Genomic DNA, 5,104 nt, shown 5'->3' on the forward strand with positions numbered 1-5,104 from the left:
TTGATCTAAAATAGTTAAAAAGAATTACAATTAAAAGAAAGAAAGAAAAAAGAAAAGAAAAGAAGGCAAGCAGGAATTAGACACTCAAATGTAACCAAAAAGAAAAATATAAACTTATCTGGTTAACTCCCCCTGAAGTGACACCTACACCAACCTGCAACAATGAAAACCAGATCAGTCCCAAATGTGTACTTAGCAATTAAGGCATCAAAAAAATGTAAGAGTACCTTTGGGGTGAGAACCAACTAGTGTAGCTTCAGCAGATGATCCTGCAACACTCAAAACCAGATCATGCAAATAAGAGTACCTCTGGCATCAACATCTTGCTATTTACATGATTTTAAGATAGCCAGAGTAAAACCATTTACCGTTGAAGTAACTTATAGCAGATGGTACTCTGTTTGAGCTGTAATTTCTGTACACCTGCAGAACCACCAACAGCCGTGGAAGAAATTGCAGTAGAACCACGTAAAAACTTATCATCGGAGTTGATTGCATTCTCTGCAACAGCTGCCATGGACAATGAAAATTCCCCACAGTTCTCTCTCTCTCTTCCACGAGTGCATATTACACTTAAAGAAGTGAAAATTATTACAAATCTTTCAATTCCTCAAATGGAGGTTGAAAATTGAAATGCCAACCAAATATATCAATGTATAAATGTGGGTGTTAAATCCATTTCATTCAATATATGTGGGTGTAATCTGAAGTGTATGTTAAATTCATTCGATTCCATAATATGCATGCATCTGTCTATGTTACTGTATAGTTTAAAAACAAAAGTTAATTGTGTTAGTTATTGTAATGTCTAATATTCATAAACATCATGGGTAGATGGTTAGAAATAGCTTGGGCCAGATGACAAATCCTCCTACACTGACCTCTCTAAGCATATCTTAATAACCATCTTCCTTCCATAGCTATGACTATGGAGCTATAATCTCCATTAGGATGACACTAAAATTTTCATTGCCCATTTCTGCTCCATGGACACGAGTATTTGGATCCACTGTATGCACCTCACCACTAGCAATTACCCGTTTCTTCCAATCACAGGGATCGCATCTCTTGCCAAGATTTACCAAATCAAGCTACATGTACACATATAACATGTCATTAGTATTTTTAACTGGAAGTGCCTATAATCATAAGCGTAAAATAGTATTAGAGAAACGCATACATACCGACGATGCATGACTAGATTTAAATGGAGGAATTATCAGTGGAGCCACATCCCTTTCTTCCCCTTGCTTATCTATAAAGCAATTAAACTTCTAGTGGAGATCTCCCAGGCTTTCCTTCATTTCATCTAATTCATCTACCAAATTATCTCGTTCCTGCGACATCGTACTGAGCTTATGTACAATAGGCATTGTCTTCTTCACTGCAATCTTGCCTACATTTCCACCTATCCCCCGTATGCGCCCTCTACTATCACTCCCAATTGATTGTAAACAGAATTGCAATTAGATTTATCAGAGAATGCATAAGTCTAAATAAACTCAAGTATTTGAAGGACATGCATATATACCTGTGTAAGGGCGTCATCTACACCGGTCATCTGAGATGCAGGATTACGACTTTGAATCGATTTTATTTTTTCCTATGACAACATCCAAAAGAAAAATTATAATGTGGGAAAGAAGCATTTAAAATTCACATGGATAATGAAAGGGTGTACGAGGGTTGCACTTACAAAGGTTTCTTGGAACTACACTTTGTTATCCTTTGTTGTATGGGCTCGAATGTACACCTCAGCCCTACCAACCTCAGCATCAGTAGTAAGATTCCTCTCAATTGCCTTTTCCCCATAACATCCATGCCAAAACACATAAATAATGGAATTAAACGACTAATAACTTGAAATAATCTTCATAAATAAAGTAGAGCTATGTTATTTTAGGACATGTACCATCTCATGACGTGTGGCATCCATGATTCGCTGACCAAGTGTAGAAGGGCCAACTTGTTTAGTTCGATTGGATGCATTTCTTCCACTTGATTCCTTGAATTTATCAGTATTGCAATAATCCACGAAGATCATCTAATCCTCAATAGGGACACCAATAAGGGTGGGATACGATTTCACAACTGCAGGATCCTTGTCCTTAACATACTTCGTATGCAAAGTGTTCTTAAAATTTCTCCAAGCGGCCTTACAGCGATCATGAACGTATTGTGGCCATGCTTCTTGGTTATCCTGAAATTCATAACTACATGCTAGGATATCATTGATCCTCTGAATGTACTGTGGAGGCACCAACCGAAAGTTTGTGTAGGTGATCGGAATGTGTGCACGGGTGAGAACACCAATGCTTGAATTAAATGCGATCTGATTTGCATCCCCTGCATTTGGTTGCCCAAATTCATTAATCCTAATGACCCTTTTCAATGAAGTCTTCTCATGTAATTCTGAACCTCGCGTAGAACCTCTCTTCCTAGATGATGAAGATGATGACCTGCCTACATAAAAAGAAAAATAGCTACACATGTTTCATCATCGCCAATATAAAAGATATTTTAAATCTAGACAATTAAGGAAGGCTATCTTATTACCTCTAGCATCTTCAGGGGCTGCATCTACAAGGGCTGCATCTTCAGGAGTTGCATCCCGTAGCAGCTCTGCGTCGAATGACTCTACCTCTAAGTCAAAGATCATTTTAAAAGAAATTTTAAATCTAAACAGGTAACGAGGGCTATGTTATTACCCCTGTCATAAAAAGAAAAATAGCTTCACACATGTTTCATCATCACCAATATTAAAGAAATTTTAAATCTAAACAATTACAGAAGGCTATCTTATTACCTCTAGCATCTTCAGGGGCTGCATCCCCTAGCGAATCTATGCCGAATGACACTGCCTCTAAGTGAAAGATCATTTTAAAAGAAATTTTAAATCTAAACAACTAACGAGAGCTATGTTATTACCCCTAACATCTTTATGGGATGCATCCCCGAGCAGCTCTGCCTCTAGATCCATCTTCAAGATCTAATTTGTAACGTAATTACTATAAAAATTTCTATCCAAAGTACCAAGTATTATAAAGAGATGAGTAAATTAATTCATAAATTTTTTCTATCACATTAATATGATAACGGAAAAATAAAAAAGGGCATAAATCAAAATCGTTTCATTACATGCATAATATAACCAACAAATCAAGTTTTTTTCCCTGCTTTCTTTCTTTTCTTTTTCTTTTCAACAACCACACAAATATCTTCAATGTCATTGAATAACAACTTGCCACCCATGTCTACTTCGGTGAGATCAGGTCCTACTTCAGCCTCAGTTACAACCCATGTTTCTGATAAAAGGCTTGTCTCATCTTCAACAAAAATCTTTCTTGGAACCTCTAAGACCACATGCCAATCAGGATTTTTTGGATCTCTAGAATAGAAAACCTACACAGCATGCTCCGCAAGAATAAATGGCTCATCACCCACTTGATCTAAACTGAGAAGATTAGATAAATTCACCAGTCTCAAATTCCCTACCACATCAAAAGAAACACCTTGGTGCGTCACCTTCACCCAATCACACTTTAGTAGCACTGGCTTGCACCCTTCTCGATACTCCAGTTGGATGATTTTGTGGAGGACTTCATAATAAGGTACGGATTCATCCAATGGATTCTTATCCTTAGCACTAGATTGGAAGGTGGTCATACTCTCTGTGCTAACCCCACTATTTTGGTTCATTTTATACTCTTCATATTCCTTGGTGATGAAGAGGAAACCATTGATATAATACTTATTGTACTGCATCGCAAAAGCCTTTGGTCCCCTAACTATATCTCTGAAGACTTCATTACTTAATTCATTCAAGTCTAGTTGTTTCTTCAACCAAGGTATAAACTCATCATCACTCGCCACCTTAGTCCTGGTCCCGGCAACTACATTGCGTTGCTTTAAGAAATTTACATATTTCCTGCAAGTTAAGAAGGTTGTTACAAAATTGACAATTTTTTTCATAAATGTTGTTACAATGTTGTTGAATCAAATTTGAAAAAATAAATAAATGAAGAAGACGTATACATACAAGCTAAGTCCAGTTCATACCCTTGTCATGTCTCATAGTTAGGATGACTCTTCAGTACCCAGGTGAGAGCCTATTCATACTCAATACCTTCTAAAACGCCACTTTGACCAGGGCCAACTGGGCTAACCATGTCAACATCAAAGTCGTCAACAATATCTTGCAACTTCGGCATGAGTGAAATTGATCCGTCTAATCGCTTTTCCAGTTTCTCCAAGAGGCTTGTGTTATTTTTCCCTCTATACTGGTTGCAGTATATAAGTGTCTCCTCTTGAATGTATCGTTCCGCTATACAACCTTCAGGTCGTGTCATATTTCGGATGTACGCCTTAAAAGTCTTCATGAACCTAAAAGAGTTAACGACACATTAGAAAATGTAATTGTAGATGTTGGATCGGTTTATTTAGATTAAAATCATATCATACCTTTCGAATGGATACATCCATCGATAGTAGACAGGACAACATACACGAGCCTCGTAAGCCAAGTGGATAGGCAGATGCATCATCACAACAAAAATTGAAGGAGGGCATGTAATCTCGAGCTCACATAAAGTCCTTTCCATGCCCTTCTCAAGAGCCATTAACATTTCAATATCTATGGTTCGTGAGCATAGGGCATTGAAAAATGTAATAAAGCTTCTAATTATAGTTCACATAGGCTTACTATCCCTGAATGCATGTTGGATCAAAATTGGAAGCAGATGTTGCATCAATACATGGTAATCATGAGACTTCCTTCCCTTTAAATCGACACTATCTTCCTTTACAATGTTCTTCCAATTCCCACTAAAACCAACCGGAATACAAAGCTCACGTAAAGTCTAGATGAAAAGTTTTTTTTTTCTTCTTTTCGAAGGTAGAAAGGACCTCGTTTTTGGATCACCTTGCCATCAGTATTTTCTAGCCATAAATGCTTCTTAATTCCTAGCCGCTTCAAGTCTCTACGTGCATTAGCATCATCCTTGGTTTTGGCGTTGTGTTCAACATTAACGTAATAAGGATTTCACATACATTCTTCTCAATGTGCATAACATCAAGGTTATGGCGTACGGGAATATCCTTCCAG

The 5,104-nt window shown here is 37.4% G+C and overlaps 1 long non-coding RNA gene across 1 annotated transcript; it reads right to left on the reverse strand.

Annotated features, from left to right (window-relative positions):
• Positions 1-913: 913 nt before the first annotated feature.
• Positions 914-2,771, reverse strand: LOC131235085 (uncharacterized). The gene is made up of 4 exons (XR_009165927.1): positions 2,557-2,771; positions 1,913-2,463; positions 1,185-1,801; positions 914-1,091 (listed from the first exon to the last, which is right to left on the reverse strand). It is a non-coding gene; the product is annotated as an uncharacterized LOC131235085 (long non-coding RNA).
• Positions 2,772-5,104: the final 2,333 nt, after the last annotated feature.

Source organism: Magnolia sinica, chromosome 19 (assembly GCF_029962835.1).
Source record: "Magnolia sinica isolate HGM2019 chromosome 19, MsV1, whole genome shotgun sequence".
NCBI classification, from domain to species: domain Eukaryota; kingdom Viridiplantae; phylum Streptophyta; class Magnoliopsida; order Magnoliales; family Magnoliaceae; genus Magnolia; species Magnolia sinica.